Genomic DNA, 20,061 nt, shown 5'->3' with positions numbered 1-20,061 from the left:
TTTTGAGAATGCCTTTAGTTTTTACACTGTACTACCTTTTGGGGTAATGTGGTCAGCTACTTTATTACACTCTGTGGAAATCATAACCTATCATTCATCCTAAAACTTGGGCAGTTTCAAAGACTCTTCTTTCAGATATCCTAGCAATTGGTGAACTAGAGCTAGTTCTCCTTCTATGGAGCCTGCATCATCTTAGAGATTTATCTTCTTTGCATTTTTTTCCAGATTGAAAAGTTGTTGTCTTAAAAAATTCGATTCCCAATTTGAAAAGGAACTGTTTCCTTCCAGGTGATTTAAATGGAGTAAACTGGGGGTAGTGTAAACATTGTACTGAATTCTTCAGGATGGTTAGAGACCCTCTGCATTTGGAGGTTTGTAAGGGGGTGGCAGAGGATGAGGTGGTTGGATGGCATCACCAACTCAATGAACATGAGTTTGAGCAAACTCTGGGAGATAGTGAAGGACAGGGAAGCCTGGCATGCTGTAGTCCATGGAGTCACAAAGAGTCAGACATGACTGAGTGACTGAACAACAAAGAGCAGGACAGATGCTTCCTTGCCGAAGATTGTTTAAGAATCCCTCCAAGGCAGAGTTTCTCAACTTTTGGGGCCAGATAATTCTTTATTGTGGGGTGCTAACCTGTGCACTGTAGCATTTTTAGCAGCACCTATCAGCTCTCCCTTTCCACAGTTTTCACAACCAAAAATATCTCCAGACATTGCCAAATGTCCCCTGGGGATATGAGGCTTGTTTGGCAGTGGGTAGACTGGAGCAAGGAGAGACAGAAGTAGCTAGAGTTAGTTGTGCCTGTCTTAGGCTTGTCTTCTACCTGAGGATTGTGACACAATCCCATCAGTACACTGACCCACTAGGACAATGATTCTCAACCTCAGGAAGGGAAGGAGTAGGAATGCCCTTCCTTTCCCCAGGAGAACGTATTGATATTGAATTTTTGGTGAAGTATTAATTTTGAGCAAGTCTAGAATTCTGTATTATGAGAACTAATAACCACATTTGATTATTTCATTTGTATTTATTTATTAAAACTATTCATTTATTCATTTGGCTGTGCTGAGTCTTGGTTGCAGCATGCAAGATCTTTTCATTGCTGCATGTGAACTCTTAATTGTGGCATGTGGGATCTAGTTCCTTGACCAGGGATCAAACCCAGGCCCCTGCATTGGAAGCATAGAATCTTAGCCACTGGATCACCAGGGAAGTCCCCATTTGGCTATTTGTTTTAAACATTTACTTTATTTTTAAAATTAATTTTATGATTAAAGTTAAATGATATTTTAAAATTCAGTTCCTTAGTCACTCTGTCTGTCTACATTTCAATGACTCCCTAGCCATATGATGGCTACCTTATTGGATGGTATAGATATAAAACATTTCCATCATGGCAGAAAGTCCTGTTGGATAGTGCTGCTCTAAGAGGTTGATAATCACTGTACAAGAGAGCCCCACTGAAGTCTCTAGAGATCCTTTAGCAGTGGGCAATAGTTAACATTTGCCAAATACTTTAAAACATGCTAGGAACTTTGCTAAGCATTTGACATGTATTGTCTCTTGTTTTCTTTCCATCTCTTCTTAATCTCTTAAGCATCTGCTAGGTTTCTACCATTTTTATACTTTATTGTACCCATCTTTGGGCAGAATTCTCCCTTGATGTTTCCAATTTTCCCAAAGAGATCTCTAGTCTTCCCCCCTTTGTTGTTTTCTTCTATTATTAAACAGTGTTCATTGAAGAAGGCCTTCTTGTCTCTTCCAGATATTCTCTGAAACTCTGCATTTAATTGGATGTATTTTTCCCTCTCTCCCTTGCTTTTCAATTCTCTTCGTTCTTCTGCCTCCTCAGATAACCACTTTGACTTCTTGCTTTTCTTTTTCTTTGGGGTGGTTTTATTTACTGCCTCCTGTACAGTATTACAGACCTCTGTCCATAGTTCTTCAAGCACACTGTTATCTAGATTTAGTCCCTTGAATCTATTTGTTACCTCTGTTGCAAATTCATACAGGATTTGATTTGTCATACCTGTCTGGCCTAGTGTTTTTCTTAGTTTTATTTACTTTAAGCCTGATTTTTGCTATGAGAAGCTGATGATCTGAGCCACAAGCAGCTGCAGATATTGTTTTTGCTGACCGTATACAGCTTCTCCATCTTTGGCTACAAAGAATGTAATCAATTTGGTTTTGGCAAGAGTTAGAACCCTGTATGGAATAATTCATTGGTTCAAGATGGAGAAAGGAGTACAACAGGGTGTCTGCTGTCACCCTGTTTGCTTAACCTATATGCTGAGTACATGAGAAATGCTGGGCTGGATGAGTTACAAGCCAGAATCAAGATATGTCTCAAGATGGCAGAGTAGAAGGATGTGTGCTCCTCTTCTCCTGTGAGAACTCCAAAATTACAACTTGCCTCTGACAAGAGAATGTTGGATCTCAGCAAAAAAAGATAACCCACGTCCAAGGGCAAAGGAGAAGCCCCAGCAAGACAGTAGGAAGGGCGAAATTGCAATTAGAATCAAACCCCATACTCGCCAGAGATGCTTGGAGGAATCAAACAAAACCTTGTGCGCACCAGGACCCAGAGACCCCACAAAGACTAAGCCAGACCTACCTTTGAGTGTTTGAGTGTTTCCTGCAGAGGTATGAGTCAGCAGTGGCCTACCGAAGGGGCAGGGGCTCTGGGTGCTGCAGACTTAGGTGTGGCATAAGGGCTCTTGGAAGAGGTCACCATCAATCCCACCATAGAGCCGCCAAGCAGACAACCCACAAACTGCAGAACAATTATACCAAATAAATTCTCACACTGTTAAGAAAGTTCTAGGAGCCACAACAGATCTCCCAACCTGGGGATCTGGAAAAGGGACTGAGAACCCCCAGAGAATTTGACTTTGGAGGCCAGTGGGAGTTGATTACAGAACTTACACAGGACTGGGGAAACAGACTCTTGGAGGGCACAAGCAAAATCTTGCGCACACCAAGACCCAGGAGAAAGGAGCAGTGATCCCACAAGAGACTGACCCAGACTTGCCTGTGAGTGTCTAGGAGTCTCTGGAGGAGGCATGGGTCGGCTGTGGCCTGCTGCAGGGTCGGGGGCACTAAGTGCAACAGTGCATGCATGGGACCTTTTGAAGGAGGTCGCCATTATCTTCATTACTTCCACCATAGTTTGGTCTCAGGTCAAACAACAGGAAGGGAACACAGCCCCACTCATCAACAAAAAATTGGATTAAAGATTTACTGAGCATGGCCCTGCCCATCAGAACAAGACCAGGTTCCCCCAAAGTCAGTCTTTCCTATCAGGAAGCTTCCATAAGCCTCTTATCCTTATCCATCACAGAGTGGACAGAATGAAAACCACAATCAGAAAACTAATAAAACTGACCACATGGACCACAGCCTTGTCTAACTCAGTGAAACTATGAGCCATGCCATGTAGGGCCACCCACAACGGTTGGCTCATGGTGGAGACTTCTGACAAAACGTGGTCCACTGGAGAAGGGAATGGCAAACCACTTCAGTATTCTTGCCTTGAAAACCCCATGAACAGTATGAAAAGGTGAAAAGATAGGACACTGAAAGATGAACTCCTCAGGTCAGCAGGTGCCCAATATGCTACTGGAGAAGAGTGGAGAAATAACTCCAGAAAGAATGAAGAGATGGAGCAAAGAGAAAACAATGCCCATTTGTGGATGTGACTGGCAATGGAAGTAAAGTCCAATGCTGTAAAGTACAATATTGCGTAGGAACCTGGAATGTTAGGTCCACGAATCAAGGTAAATTAGAAGTGGTCAAACAGGAGATGGCAAGAGTGAAATTCAACATTTTAGGAATCAGTGAACTAAAATGGACTGGAATGGGTGAATTTAACTCAGATGACCAATATATCTATTACCGTGGGCAAGAATCCCTTAGAAGAAATGGAGTATCCCTCATAGTCAACAAAGGAGTCCAAAATGCAGTATTTGAGTGCAATCTCAAAAATGACAGAATGATCTCTGTTCGTTTCCAAGGAAAATCAATCAATATCACAGTAATCCAAGTCTATGCTCCAACCACTAATGCTGAAGAAGCTAAAGTTGAATGGTTCTATGAAAACCTACAAGCCCTTCTAGAACTAACACCAAAAAAGATGTCTTTTTTATCATAGGGGACTGGAATGCAAAAGTAGGAAGTCAAGAAACACCTGGAGTAACAGGTAAATTTGGCCTTGGAGTACAAAATGAAGCAGGACGAAAGGCTAACAGAGTTTTGCCAAGAGAATGCACTGGTCATAGCAAACACCCTCTTCCAACAACATAAGAGAAGACTCTACACATGGACATCACAGATGGTCAACACTGAAATCAAATTGATTATATTCCTTGCAGCCAAAGATGGAGAAGCTCTATACAGTCAGCAAAAACAAGACCCAGAGCAGACTGTGGCTCAAATCATGAACTCCTTATTGCCAAATTCAGACTTGAATTGAAGAAAGTAGGGAAAGAAAGTAGGGAAAACCACTAGACCATTCAGGTATGGCCTAAATCAAATCCCTTAAAATTATACAGTAGAAGTGACAGATTCAAGGGATTAGATCTGATACTGTGCCTGAAAAACTATGGATGGAGGTTCATGACATTGTACAGGAGGCAGTGATGAAGACAACAACCCAAGAAAAAGAAATTCAAAAAGGCAAAATGGTTGTCTGAGGAGGCCTTACAAATAGCTCAGAAAAAAAGAGAAGCTAAAGGTTAAGGAGAAAAGGAAAGATATACCCATTTGAATGCAGTGTTCCAAAGAATAGCAAGGAGAGATAAGAAAGCCTTCCCCAGTGATCAATGCAAAGAAATAGTGGAAAAGAACAGAATGAGAAAGACTAGAGATCACTTCAAGAAAATTAGAGATACCAAGGGAACATTTCATGCAAAGATGGGCTCAATAAAGGACAGAAATGTTATGGACCTAACAGAAGCTGAAGAGATTAAGAAGCAGTGGCAAGAATACTCAGAACTATACAAAAAAGATCTTCATGACCCAGATAATCATGATGATGTGATCACTCACCAAGAGCCAGACATCCTGGAATGCAAAGTCAAGTGGGCCTTAGGAAGTATCACTATGAACAAAGCTAATGGAGATGATGGGATTCCAGCTGAGCTATTTCAAATCCTAAAAAGTACTGTACACAATATGCCAGCAAATCTGGAAAACTTAGCAATGGCCACAGGACTGGAAAAAGTCAGTTTTCATTCGAACCCCAAAGAAGAGCAATGCCAAAGAATGTTTAAACTACTGCACAATTGGACTCATTTCATATGCTAGCAAAGTAATGCTCAAAATTCTCCAACTGAGGCTTCAACAGTACATGAACCAAGATGTTCAAGCTGGATTTAGAAAAGGCCAAGGAACCAGAGATCAAATTGCCAACATCTGTTGGATCATAGAAAAATCAAGAGAATTCCAGAAAAACATCTACTTCTGCTTTATTGATTATGCCAAAGACTTTGACTGTGTAGATCACAACAAACTGGAAAATTCTGAAAGAGATGGGAATACCAGACCAGCTGACCTGCCTCCTGAGAAATCTTTATGCAGGTCAAGAAGCAACATTTTGAACTGGGCATGGAACAACAGACTTGTTCCAAACTGGGAAAGGAGTACATCTGCCTATACATTATCACCCTGCTTATTTAACTTACATGCAGAGTACATCATGCGAAATGCTGTGCTGGATGAAGTACAAGCTCGAATCAAGATGGCTGGGAGAAATATCAATAACCTCAGATATGCAGATGACACCACCCTTATGGTAGAAAGTGAAGGGGAACTGAAGAGCATCTTGATTAAAGTGAAAAAGGAGAGAGAAAAAGTTGGATTAAAATTCAACATTCAAAAAACTAAGATCATGGCATCCAGTCTCGTCACTTCATGGTAAATAGATGGAGAAACAATGGAAACAGGGAGAGACTATTTTGGGGGGGGCTCCAAGATCACTGCAGATGGTGACTGCAGCCATGAAGTTAAAAGATGCTTGCTCCTTGGAAGAAAAGCTGTGACAAACCTAGACAGCATATTAAAAAGCAGAGACGTTACTTTGCCAACAAAGTTATGTGCAGTCAAAGCTATGGTTTCTCCCGCAGTCATGTATGGATGTGAGAATTGGACTGTAAAGAAAGCTGAGCACCAAAGAATTGATGCTTTTGAACTGTGGTGTTGGAGAAGAGTCCTTGGACTGCAAGGAGATCAAACCAGTCAGTCCTAAAGGAGATCAGTCCTGAATATTCATTGGAAGGACTGATGCTGAAGCTGAAACTCCAATACTTTGGCCACCTGATGTGAAGAACCAACTCATTTGAAAAGACCCTGATACTTGGAAAGATTGAAGGGAGGAGGAGAAGGGGACGACAGAGGATGAGATAGTTGGATGGCATCACCTACTCGATGGACACGAGTTTGAGTAGGCTCCAGGAGTTGGTGATGAACAAGGAATCCTGGTATGCTGCAGTCCATGGGGTCACAAAGAGTCAGACACGACTGAGCAATTGCACTGAATTGAAGTGAATTGAGATATGCAGGAGAAACATCAACAACATCAGATGTATGGATGATACCACTGTAATGGCAGAAAGTAAAGAGGAACTAAAGAGCCTCTTGATGAGGGTGAAGGAGGAGAGTGAAACAACTGCCTTAAGAATAAATATTAAAAAAAAAAAAAACTAAGATCATGGCATCTGGCCCCATTATTGCATGGCAAATAGAAGAGGAAAAAGTGGAAGTAGTGACATTTCCTCTTGTGGGCTCCAAATTCACTGCAGATGGTGACTGCAGCTATAAAATCAGAAGATGATTGCTTCTTGACAGGAAAATGATGATAAACCTAGACAGTGCATTGAAAAGCAGAGACATTACCAACAAAGGCCCATATAGTCAATGCTGTGGTCTTCCTAGTGGTCAAGTACGGTTGTGAGAGCTGGACTGTAAAGAAGGCAGAATGCTAAAGAATTGATGCCTCTGAACTGTGGTGCTCGAAAAGACTCCTCAAAGTCCCTTGGATAGCAAGGAGATCAAACCAGTCAATCTTAAGGGAGATCGACCCTGAATATTCACTGGAATGATTGGCACTGAAGCTGAAGTTCCAATATGGTCATCAAGTTGTTCAACATAGGTAGGAGAAACATCAAGTTGATCATCTGATGCACACAGATGACTGATTAGAAAAGTCCCTGATGCTGGAAAAGGTTGAGGGCAGAAGGAGAAGTGGGCAACAGAGGATCAGATGACTGGATGGCATCACCAATGCAATGAACATGAACTTGGGCAAACTTTGGGAGATGGTGAGGGACAGGGAGGCCTGGCATGCTGCAGTCCATGGGGTTGCAAAGAGTCTAGTGACTGAATAACAACAAGAATCTCATGTATGGAGTAGGAAATTCCACTATTTGTATTTTATAGATAAGAAAACTGAGGCTCAGAAAGGTAAAGTAACTTGTCTAAGGTTATGCCACTACCAAATGGAGGAGCCAGGACTTTTATCCAAGCACTTTGGATCAATATCTTGGATTTATTAACAAGCATGTGGTATGAACTCAAGTGGTCAAGTGGAATTATGGCTTTCTGTCATCAGAATCAGCTCAGACATGGTGCTAGTGGATAAGAGATAAGTTTCTTAATATGTGGGTAGAACATAGTATCTGGAGAAGGTGGATGTACAGAAGTCTAGGAAGCAGGTGGTTGGTAGAGGTCTAGCAAACTGAATAGGGATGCTGGGCAGGATATAAGACAGGGGCTCAGATACTGGAATTAGTCTAGGGTATCTCAACCTTGGCACTCTTGATATTTTGGCCCAGATGATTTTTTTGTTGTTGTTGTGGGGGACTATCCTGTTCACTGTAGGATGTTTAACATTATTTCTGATCTCTACCTGCTTAATACAGGTAGCACCCCCTCCAGAAGTGTGACAGCCAAAAACATCTCTAGACATTGCCAAATGATTCCCCTGGGGTGCAAAATTTAGAACCATTACACTAGAATGTAAAACAGAGGCTTGGATACATGGCAACGAGGCAGGGGTTTAGGCATAACTACCAAATGCAAGACTCAGAGGGGACCAGCAGCTTGGCTGACTGGATACTGAAGTGCTGAGCTGCTGGCCTCCAGTTCTAAGAGTCCCTGTGACTAGGAACAGGATTAGTCCCAGAGCCAGTACTAGAAGAGTCACCCCATAGGAATGAAGGGTCTTCATCTGGGGGTGGCTGTACTGAATGGCTACGGTTGGCAGGAAACTGGGCAAGTCATCGTGGAGATGCCCTTTCCATGGTATGGTGCTATTATTCTGTTATTTTCAATCCCACTAAAAAGGAGTCAAGGCACATGCACCTCATGGAAGTAACACAGTTCCCATGGTTATCATCAGAATGCAAACTCTATGTGTCATGGATGTTTTGGGCAAATATGAGACATCTACCATGACCAATCATGGCAGGAAATATGTTTTATTGGTTGACACTGCTAGAGGCACCTTGGGGGGACTTTGTATTTAAGTTCTTTCTTCTTGAACTCTCTACTTGGAATTTCTGAGTGGCTTCTCTAAGAGACACCCATGCAACAAGGAGCCTCTTGCTCTGCAAAAGGGCTTGACTAGAGTTGGGAAGCCTTTGAGAAAAAGAAACTTTTGAGACCAGACAGTGCCAAGAAGCTTAAGATCAACTAGCACAGACATCTCACTAGGAAGTCTTTCTTCTTTAGCAGAAAAACAGGCACCTTGATAGCACACTTCATAATGAGCAGTTAATTTTTCAGTATTTAATGGCCAGGAATAAGTTCCTGGGTCATTATAATAAATGGGGCATATTTTAAAAAAATACATAACTTTCAATTGACAGGAAAAATAGCTTAGATCTTTTGGTGATTGAACCTGTATCTAGCATGTGAACATCATCAATTGCAAGGAAGTTTTTTCCAAATACAGTCTTTGGGAGAAAGGAGGAAGATGGCGGAAGACTAGGACGGGGAGACCACTTTCTCCCCAACAAGTTCATCAAGAGAACATTTAAACGCTGAGTAAATTCCACAAAACAACTTCTGAATGCCGGCAGAGGACATCAGGCACCCAGAAAAGGAGCCCATTGTCTTTGAAAGGAGGTAGGAAAAAATATAAAAGACAAAGTAAGAGACAAAAGAGGGAGGGACAGAGCTCTGTCCTGGGAAGGGAGTCTTAAAAAGAGAGAAGTTTCCAAACACCAGGAAACACTCTCACTGCCGAGTCTGTGGCGAGCCTTGGAAGCACAGAGGGCAACATAACAGGGAGGAAAAATAAATAAATAAATAAAACCCACAGAGTATGAGCCCAGTGGTATCTTCCCCAGCGGAGAAGCAGCACAGACGCCTGCACCTGCCACTAGCAAGTGGGGGCTGGGCAGGGAGGCACGGGCTGCATTGCTTAGAGTAAGGATCTGGCCTGAATGCCCCAAGGGCCATCTGAGCGAACTAACTTGGGCTAGCAAACCAGACTGTGGGATAGCTACCACGCAAAAAGCCCTAAGACACTGCCAGGACCCCGCACAGAACAAAGGACTGAACAGAAGTAGCCTGCTGCAGGCCATCCCCCTCTGGTGACAGGCAGCCAAAGCCTGAAGGGGGCAATCACAGCCCCAGAGAGACATTATCTACCAAACTGCAAGCAGGCTTCTTTGCTAACTAATACTTCTTGGGGTTCTGGACGGTCAACATCCGCCTGAGAAGGTGTGCTGGTTGTACACACAGAAAACCGAGCGGCAGGGATGGGGGAGGCGATAAGTCACAGCGACTGCACTTGCCAAACACCTCATCACCTGAGCTGCTCGGACCTGGGAAGGGCACAAAACGCAGGCCCAACCGAGTCTGCGCCTCTGAGGACTACCCGAGTGCCTGAACCTGAGTGGCTTAGACCTGAGAGGTGCATGCAGCCCAGGGCAGGCCTTGGAAGGTTCCCTGCAGAGCAACCTAGAGCCTGAGTAGTGTGGGCAGGGAGGGCACACACACTGTAAGTGGGGCAGGCCCAGTGTGGCTGAGACACTGCGAGCACAGGCTAGTATTATTTGTTTGCAGCGTCCCTCCCTCCCCACAGCATGACTGAACAAGTGAGCATAAAAAAAGTGTCCACCAACAACACCAGAGAAAGTCCTAGATATATTTTTACTATTTTTACGATCATTCTTTTTTTTTAAATTTTTAAGTCCTCTATTACTCCTTTAATTTTCACTTTTATAACCTACTATTACTTTGCAAAAAAAGACCCTATTTTTTAAAGCAAACTTCATATATATATATATATATTTTTATGATTTTTGTGACTTTGTTTTTTTTTCTTTCTTTTTTTTTCTTCTTTTCTTTAATATTGTATTTTTTAAATTCCAAAATCACTCTAGATTTTTAATATTTGCTTTTTGGTATTTGTTATCAATTTTGTACCTTTCAGTTCAGTTCAGTCACTCAGTCGTGTCCGACTCTTTGCAACCCCGTGAATCGCAGCACCCCAGGCCTCCCTGTCCATCACCAACTCCCGGAGTTCACTTAGACTTGCGTCCATTGAGTCAGTGATGCCATCCAGCCATCTCATCCTCTGTCGTCCCCTTCTCCTCCTGCCCCCAATCCCTCCCAGCATCAAAGTCCTTTCCAATGAGTCAGCTCTTCGCATGAGGTGACCAAAGTACTGGAGCTTCAGCTTTAGCATCATTCCTTCCAAAGAAGTCCCAGGGTTGATCTCCTTCAGAATGGACTTGTTGGATCTCCTTGCAGTCCAAGGGACTCTCAAGAGTCTTCTCCAACACCACAGTTCAAAGGAATCAATTTTTCAGCGCTCAGCCTTCTTCACAGTCCAACTCTCAGATCCATACATGACCACTGGAAAAACCATAGCCTTGACTAGACGGACCTTAGTCGGCAAAGTAATGTCTCTGCTTTTGAACATGCTATCTAGGTTAGTCATAACTTTTCTTCCAAGGAGTAAGCGTCTTTTAATTTCATGGCTGCAGTCACCATCTGCAGTGATTTTGGAGCCCAAAAAATTAAAGTCTGACACTGTTTCCACAGTTTCCCCATCTATTTCCCATGAAGTGATGGGACCAGATGCCATGATCTTTCTTTTCTGAATGTTGAATGTTGTATCTTTAAGAACCCAATCTTCAGTACCCATTTTTACTTGGGAGTGAGATTAATGGCTTGACTGCTCTCTCCCCCTTTGGACTCTCCTTTTTCTTCACCAGGTGGCCTCTGTCTCTTCTCTACCCCCTCTCTTCTCTACCCAACTCTGTGAATCTCTGTGTGTTCCAGACAGTGGAGAACACTTAGGGAACTGATTACTGGCTGGATCTGTCTCTCACCTTTTGATTCCCCCCTTTTATCCTCCTGGCCACCTCACCTCCTTCCTCCTTCATCTCTTCTCTGTATAACTCCGTGAACATCTCTGAGTGGTCTAGTTGTGGAGTGCACATAAGGAAGTGATTACTGGCTAGCTTGCTCTCTCTTCTTTTGATTCCACCTCATCTCATTCGGATCACCTCTAACTCCCTCCTCCCTCTTCTCTTCTCCATGTAACTCTGTGAACCTCTATGGGTGTCCCTCACTGTGGAGAAACTTTTCATCTTTAACCTAGATGTTTTATCAACGGTTCTGTATAGAAGGGGAAGTCTTGAGACTACTGTAAAAATAAGACTGTAAACCAGAAGCAGGAGGGTTAAGTCCAAATCCTTAGAACACCAGAGAACTCCTGACTCCAGGGAACATTAATTGACAGGAGCTTATCAAATGCCTCCATACCTAAACTCAAACCAAGCACCACCTAAGGGCCAACAAGTTCCAGAGCCAGACATACCATGCAAATTCTCCAGCAACACAGGAACACAGCCCTGAGCTCCAATATACAGGCTGCCCAAAGTTACTCCAAAGTCACTGACATCTCATAACTCATTACTGGACACTTCATTGCACTCCAGAGAGAAGAAATCCAGCTCCACCCACCAGAACACCGACACAAGCTTCCGTAATCAAGAAAGCTTGACAAGTCACCTGTACAACCCCACCCACAGCAAGGAAACTCCACAATAAAGAGAACTCCACAAACTGCCAGAATACAGAAAGCCCACACCAAACACAGCAATATAAAGAAGAAGAGATAGAGGAATATCCAGCAGGTAAAGGAACAGGATAAATGCCCACCAAACCAAACAAAAGAGGAAGAGATAGGGAACCAACCTGATAAAAAATTCTGAATAATGATAATGAAAATGATCCAAAATCTTGAAATCAAAATGGAATCACAGATAAATAGCCTGGAGACAAGGATTGAGAAGATGAAAGAAAGGTTTAACAAGGACCTAGAAGAAATAAAAAAGAGTCAATATATAATGATTAATGCAATAAATGAGATTAAAAACACCCTGGAGGCAACAAATAGTAGAATAACAGAGGTAGAAGATAGTATTAGTGAAGTAGAAGATAGAATGGTAGAAATAAGTGAATCAGAGAGGAAAAAAGAAAAACGAATTAAAAGAAATGAGGACAATCTCAGAGACCTCCAGGACAGTTTTAAATGCTCCAACATTCGAATTATAGGAGTCCCAGAAGAAGATGTCAAAAAGAAAGACCATAAGAAAATACTTGAGGAGATAATAGTTGAAAACTTCCCTAAAATGGGAAAGGAAATAATCACCCAAGTCCAAGAAATCCAGGGAGTCCCAAACCGGATAAACCCAAGGCAAAACACCCCAAGACATATATTAATCAAGTTAACAGAGATCAAACACAAAGAACAAATATTAAAAGCAGCAAGGGAAAAACAACAAAGAACACACAAGGGGATTCCCATAAGGATAACAGCTGATCTTTCAATAGAAACTCTTCAGGCCAGGAGGGAATGGCAAGACATACTTAAAGTGATGAAAGAAAATAACCTACAGCCCAGATTACTGTACCCAGCAAGGATTTCATTCAAATATGAAGGAGAAATCAAAAGCTTTACAGACAAGCAAAAGCTGAGAGAATTCAGCACCACCAAACCACCAACAAATGCTAAAGGATCTTCTCTAGACAGGAAACACAGAAAGGGTGTATAAACTTGAACACAAAACAATAAAGTAAATGACAATGGGATCATACTTATCAATAATTACCTTAAACGTAAATGGGTTGAATGCCCCAACCAAAAGATAAAGACTGGCTGAATGGAAACAAAAACAAGACGCCTATATATGTTGTCTACAAGAGACCCACCTAAAAACAGGGGACACATACAGACTGAAAGTGAAGGGCTGAAAAAAGATATTCCATGCAAATAGAGACCAAAAAAGCAGGGGTAGCAATACTCATATCAGATAAAATAGACTTTAAAACAAAGGCTGTGAAAAGAGACAAAGAAGGACACTACATAATGATCAAAGGATCAATCCAAGAAGATATAACAATTATAAATATATATGCACCCAACATAGGAGCACCGCAATATGTAAGACAAATGCTAACAATTATGAAAGGGGAAATTAACAATAACACAGTAATAGTGGGAGACTTTAATACCCCACTCACACCTATGGATAGATCAACTAAACAGAAAAGTAACAAGGAAACACAAACTTTAAATGATACAACAGACCAGTTAGACCTAATTGATATCTATAGGACATTTCACCCCAAAACAATGAATTTCACCTTTTTCTCAAGTGCACACCGAACCTTCTCCAGGATAGATCACATCCTGGGCCATAAATCTAGCCTTGGTAAATTGAAAAAAAAAATTGAAATCATTCCAATTATCTTTTCTGATCACAATGCAGTAAGATTAGATCTCAATTACAGGAGAAAAACTATTAAAAATTCTAACATATGGAGGCTGAACAACACACTGCTGAATAACCAACAAATCACAGAAGAAATCAAAAAAGAAATCAAAATATGCATAGAAACTAATGAAAATGAAAACACAACAACCCAAAACGTGTGGGACACTGTAAAAGCAGTGCTAAGGGAAAAGTTCATAGCAATACAGGCATACCTCAAGAAACAAGAAAATAGTCAAATAAATAAACTAACTCTATAGCTAAAGCAAATAAAAAAGGAAGAAATGAAGTACCCCAGGGTTAGTAGAAGGAAAAAAAATCTTAAAAGTTAGGGAAGAAATAAATGCTAAAGAAATAAAGGAGACCATAGCAAAAATCAACAAAGCCAAAAGCTGGTTCTTTGAAAGGATATATAAAATTGACAAACCATTAGCCAGACTCCTCAAAGAAACAAAGGGAGAAAAATCAAATCAATAAAATTAGAAATGAAATTGGAGAGATCACAACAGACAACACAGAAATACAAAGGATCATAAGAGAGTACTATCAGCAATTATATACCAATAAATGGATAACTTGGAAGAAATGGACACATTCTTATAAAAGTATAAACTTTCCAAAACTGAACCAGGAAGAAATAGAAAATCTTAACAGACCCATCACAAGCACAGAAATTGAAACTGTAATCAGAAATATTCCAGCAAACAAAAGCCCAGGTCCAGACGGCTTCACAGCTGAATTCTACCAAAAAATTTAGAGAAGAGCTAACACCTATCCTACTCAAACTCTTCCAGAAAATTGCAGAGGGAGGCAAACTTCCAAACTCATTCTATGAGGCCATCATCACCCTAATACCAAAACCTGACAAAGATGCCACAAAACAAGAAAACTACAGGCCAAAATCACTGATGAACATAGATGCAATAATCCTTAACAAAATTCTAGCAATCAGAATCCAACAACACATTAAAAAGATCCTACATCATGACCAAGTGGCTTTATCCAGAGATGCAAGGATTCTTCAATATCTGCAAATCAATCAATGTAATACACCACATTAACAAATTGAAAAATAAAAGCCATATGATTATCTCAATAGATGCAGAGAAAGCCTTTGATAAAATTCAACATCCATTTATGATAAAAAATCTCCAGAAAGCAGGAATAGAAGGAACATACCTCAACATAATAAAAGCTATATATGACAAACCCACAGCAAACATTATTCTCAATGGTGAAAAATTGAAAGCATTTCCCCGAAAGTCAGGAACAAAACAAGGGTGCCCACTTTCACCACTACTATTCAACATAGTTTTGGAAGTTTTGGCCAGAGCAATCAGAGCAGAAAAAGAAATAAAAGGAATCCAAATTGGAAAAGAAGTAAAACTCTCACTGTTTGCAGATGACATGATCCTCTACATAGAAAACCCTAAAGACTCACCAGAAAACTAANAGTATCTTGTTTTCTGCTCTGTCAATTCCAATTCCTGGTCTGTGAGTTATCAGTTAGCTTATTTTCATTCCTTTTTGTTTAACTAGGCGAGTATTAAAGCTATGAATTCCCTTTAAACTCAGCCTTGATCGTGTCCCATAAGATGTGATGTTGAGTGTTTTCATTATCAGTATTTTTTAAGCACTTTGCAAGTTGGGTTTTGGTTTGTGCTGTTTGTACTTTTTAGTGTATTGTGTATTCTCTGTTGATGACTGTGTATTTTCTTTGTTCCTACTACATGCCTCTATGTACATATGTGTTCAATCATGTCCAGCTCTTTGCAACCCCATGGATTGCAGCCCACCAGGCTCCTCTGTCCGTGGGATTATTCAGGCAAGAATACTGGAGTGGGTTGCCATTTCCTCCTCCAGGGGGATCTTCCCGACCCAGGGATTGAACCCCAGTCTTCTGCATTGGCAGATGCGTTCTTTACTACTGTGCCACCTGGGAAGCCCATTACATACCCCTACTATGCTCTGAAAGAAGAGAGACAGTGGAGACATTCCTGACTTGTGGCGTTTAGAAGGGCCTAGAGGGAAACAAGACTAGAAAAATCATTAATGAAGGGTACTGAGTGCTAGGCTTTATGGGTTGGCTTCTCTTCTAGTGAAGAGCCTTTGGAGTCACTGAAAGGATGAAAAGGAATGAGAGGATTGTTAAGTTATTTGGGGAAGAATAAGCCATGTCATTGCTGAGGACAGTTTGAGAGAGAGTCCAGATAGGAGTGCAGATAGAAGCTTTCATGCTAGTCTAGTATCAGTTCAGTTCAGTTCAGTTCAGTTGCTCAGTCATGTCCGACTCTTTGCGACCCCATGAACTGCAGCACACCAGGCCTCCCTGTCCATCACCAACTCCTGGAGTTCACTCAAACTCACATCCATCGAGTCGGTGATGCCATCTCATCCTATGTCGTCCCCTTTTCCTCATGCCCCCAATCCCTCCCAGAATCAGAGTCTTTTCCAATAAGTTAACGCTTCTCAGGAGGTGGCCAGAGTACTAGAGTTTCAGCTTTAGCATAATTCCTTCCAATGAACACCCAGGAATGATCTCCTTTAGAATGGACTGGTTGGATCTCCTTGCAGTCCAAGGGACTCTCAAGAGTCTTCTCCAACACCAGAGTTCAAAAGCATCAATTCTTCAGCACTCAGCCTTCTTCACAGTCCAACTCTCACATCCATACATGACCAGTGGAAAAACCATAGCCTTGACTAGATAGACCTTTGTTGGCAAAGTAATGTCTCTGCTTTTGAATATGCTGCCTAGGTTGGTCATAACTTTCCTTGCAAGGAGTAAGCGTCTTTTAATTTCAGGGCTGCAGTCACCATCTGCAGTGATTTTGGAGCCCCCCAAAACAAAGTCTGACACTGTTTCCACTGTTTCCCCATCTATTTGCCATGAAGTTATGGGACCAGATGCCATGATCTTCGTTTTCTGAATGCTGAGCTTTAAGCCAAATTTTTCACTCTCCTCTTTTACTTTCATCAAGAGGCTTTTTAGTTCCTCTTCACTTTCTGCCATAAGGGTGGTGTCATCTGCATATCTGAGGTTATTGATATTTCTCCTGGCAATCTTGATTCCAGCTTCTGCTTCTTCCAGCCCAGCATTTCTCATGATGTACTCTGCATATAAGTTAAATAAGCAGGGTGACAGTATACAGACTTGAAGTACTCCTTTTTGGAACCAGTCTGTTGTTCCACGTCCAGTTCTAACTGTTGCTTCCTGACCTGCATATAGGTTTCTCAAGAGGCAGGTCAGGTGGTCTGGTATTCCCATCCCTTTCAGAATTTTCCAGTTTCTTGTGATCCGCACAGTCAAAGGCTTTGGCATAGTCAACAAAGCAGAAATAGATGTTTTTTCTAGAACTCTCTTGCTTTTTCGATGATCCAGCAGATATTAGCAATTTGATCTCTGGTTCCTCTGCCTTTTCTAAAACCAGCTTGAACATCTGGAAGTTCACAGTTCACATATTGCTGAAGCCTGGCTTGGAGAATTTTGAGCATTACTTTACTAGCATGTGAGATGTGTGCAATTGTGGGGTAATTTGAGCATTCTTTGGTGTTCCCTTTCTTTGGATTGGGTAGTCTAGTATAGGGATTCTCAAACATGAGCAGCATCACCGTCACCTGAAGGGCTTTCTGGGCCCCATCCCCAGAATGTCTGATCCAGTCTGATCTAGATCCAGTCTGATCTGGAGGCTTTCACATTTGCTTTTTCTAACAAGTTCCCCTGGTGATGCTAATGCTGATGGTCCAGGAAGCCCACTTGGGGAATTACTCATCTAGGAGAGAGATGATGAGAACCTGAGGCAGAGTGGTGGGAGATGGGTTAGAGAGGCAAAAAAGCACATAAAAGATATTTGAAAGGAAGAACTCAACAGGGCTTGGGGATTGAACATGAAGACAAGGGAGAGGAAGGACTCAAAGGTAACTCCAAAATATTAAACTTTGTTTCCTCGGAAGATAGGAGAATCGCAGAGGCAAAACTCCAAACATCTAGGGGTACAATGTAGTCACATGAGTGAAACTGAGAGATATGTGTAAGTTCCTGGATCCATCTGCATCTGTGCCACAGCACTCAAGCTTAAAGGCCTCCTGTCCTTCAGGGACGAGCAGGTGAGGGGAAGACTCAGGTCTGTGTTTCATCTCTCCTTCTCTCAAATGTAACCTTTTAGTAGAGGAAGGAAATGAAGATATCAGGAGGTAGGGAGCATAGAAAGAGTTAGAATATTCTGGAAACGGAGAGCACAATTTTAGGTTGTGTGGATGCTCAGTTGCTTAGTCGTGTCCTACTCTTTGTGACCCCAAGGACTGTAGCCCACCAGGCTCCTCTGTCCATGGGATTTCCCAGGCATGAATACTGGAGTGGGTTGCCATTTCCTCCTCCAGGGGATCTTTCCTACCCAGGAATTGAACCCATGTATCTTACATCTCCTACACTGGCAGGCAGATTCTTTACCACTATTCCACCTGGGAAGCCTGAGTATTGAATATATGTCAGCAAATACTAATAAGGATAAAACAAATGAGTAAAACTCAGTATGGGCCATGCAGGGTAGCTCTACGATCCCATGTGAGACCACTGGCACTATTTTGGAGAGGAAAGGGTTGCCGTTATAGGGCTTCTCAACTCCAGCCTTGCTAACCTTCCTTAGTTTCATGGCTTCTGACCCTGGGATGCTGTGTTGCCCCTGGTTATTTCCCAGGCTGTAGGGAATTCTTACCTGCTTCTCTCCACTGGGCCGCCTGTAGCTGAGCAGAAGCTCCACAGCACCCACCACTTCCTTGCGGATGGCGTAGAGCAGTGCATCGCCGACGTACACGCTGTGGTTCAGCAGGAGCTCCATGATCTCCAAGTTCTCATTCTCAATGGCAATGAGCAGGGCGCTCCGGCCCAGTGGGTCCATGCAGTTGATGTTGACATTGTAGTAGATCTCGGCCTCCTGGAGGGCCTGCTTCACAGTGGCATAGTCCCCCTTCTCCACAGCATTGAGGAAGGCCTTCTCCTCAGCAGAGAGCTCTGTCTCTGCCCTCACAATCTGCAGGGGGATGCGGTCTCTGTACGGTGAGTAGTTGACCTTTTTGTAGTACAGTTGAGCCATAGTTCATAGCAATTTTGAAACCTAAATGAGGAGATAGAGGGAGATCAAAGATGTTAGATACCTGCAGCTCTCAAGTGGTCAGTTATGGAGGCAGCCTTGCTAGGGACTTGAAAAATCCTTAGCTGTTTTAAAGCTACAATCTTTCTCCTCTTGCAAAGGAGTATATAGAAGAAAGACTCCCAGGCTTTGGGGTCAGAAAGACCTGGGTTCAATCTCTAGCTTTACCAGGTCTGTGACCTTAAAGAAGTTACTCAAGCTCACTGTGCTTCAGTTTATTGTTAAGCTTGTTTGTGTAAGTCACTCAGTTGTGTCCAACTCTTTGCAACCCCATGGACTGTAGCCTGGTGGGAAATCTATGGGATTTCCCAGGCAAGAATACTGGAGTGGGCTGCCATGCCCTCCTCCAGGGGATCTTCCTGACCCAGGGATTGAACTGGGTCTTCTGCATTGCAGGCAGACTCTTTACCATCTGAGCCACTAGGGAAGCCCTTTTAAGCTTATCAATATTAATAACATTAACAACACCAGGCCCCATGCTAAAGACTAATTCCTATCTCATAAAGCTATTGTGAGAGTTAAATGAGATAATGACTGATCACAGTAAAGAGTAAAGAGTAAACCTCCTGAGACATGGCACAAGTTAGTTTTTTCCTTCCCTTCTGCTGTCTGGAAATACTCATGATAATACTTCTGATTGCTGATGCAAAGTTGGACCTCATTTTTGCCTACTCTTTTTTGGACTGTGGGCCTCTGCTAATTTGTAGGATTACATTTGCAGCTGCCCTGGATGCAGATCCTGGACTGAAATCCTGTCGGAATGCGAACTGAAGCCTTCTTCTGACTGCTGCTCACTGGGGAAGAGGGTACTGACTCCAACAGACTATAGTTATGTATCGCCTCTAGCCCCTCCTGATGTTTTTCCTCCACCACCTAAACCAAGCAGCTGACATATTTGAGAATCTATCTGATTCAATTCTGAGAAGTGACTGATCTGTTTTACATGCAGTATATCTAAAGCCAGATTGTAATAGAAGTGATTTCAAAGCAAAACCTATTAATGCGTTCCTACAATATGTTTAACTTTCTCTGGGAGACCAAGAATAAAAGATAGTCTTTGCCTTTAATTGCATAGAATGAATCACAATATGGAGCTCTGCCTTGTAGTTTATAGA

The 20,061-nt window shown here is 42.2% G+C and overlaps 1 protein-coding gene across 1 annotated transcript in view; it reads right to left on the bottom strand.

Annotated features, from left to right (window-relative positions):
* Window positions 1-18,909, bottom strand: part of TRPC5 (transient receptor potential cation channel subfamily C member 5) — a 341,695-nt gene extending 322,786 nt beyond the window's left edge. Inside the window, exon 1 of the mRNA XM_018044118.1 lies at window positions 18,512-18,909. The gene's annotated coding sequence lies outside the window, so the exon portion shown is untranslated. The remainder of the gene's footprint in view (window positions 1-18,511) is intronic.
* Between the last annotated feature and the right edge of the window lie 1,152 nt (window positions 18,910-20,061).

Source organism: Capra hircus (assembly GCF_001704415.2).
Source record: "Capra hircus breed San Clemente chromosome X unlocalized genomic scaffold, ASM170441v1, whole genome shotgun sequence".
NCBI classification, from domain to species: domain Eukaryota; kingdom Metazoa; phylum Chordata; class Mammalia; order Artiodactyla; family Bovidae; genus Capra; species Capra hircus.
The sequence above is the reverse complement of the archived record's forward strand: the minus strand, read 5'-3'. Positions and strand labels throughout refer to the sequence as shown.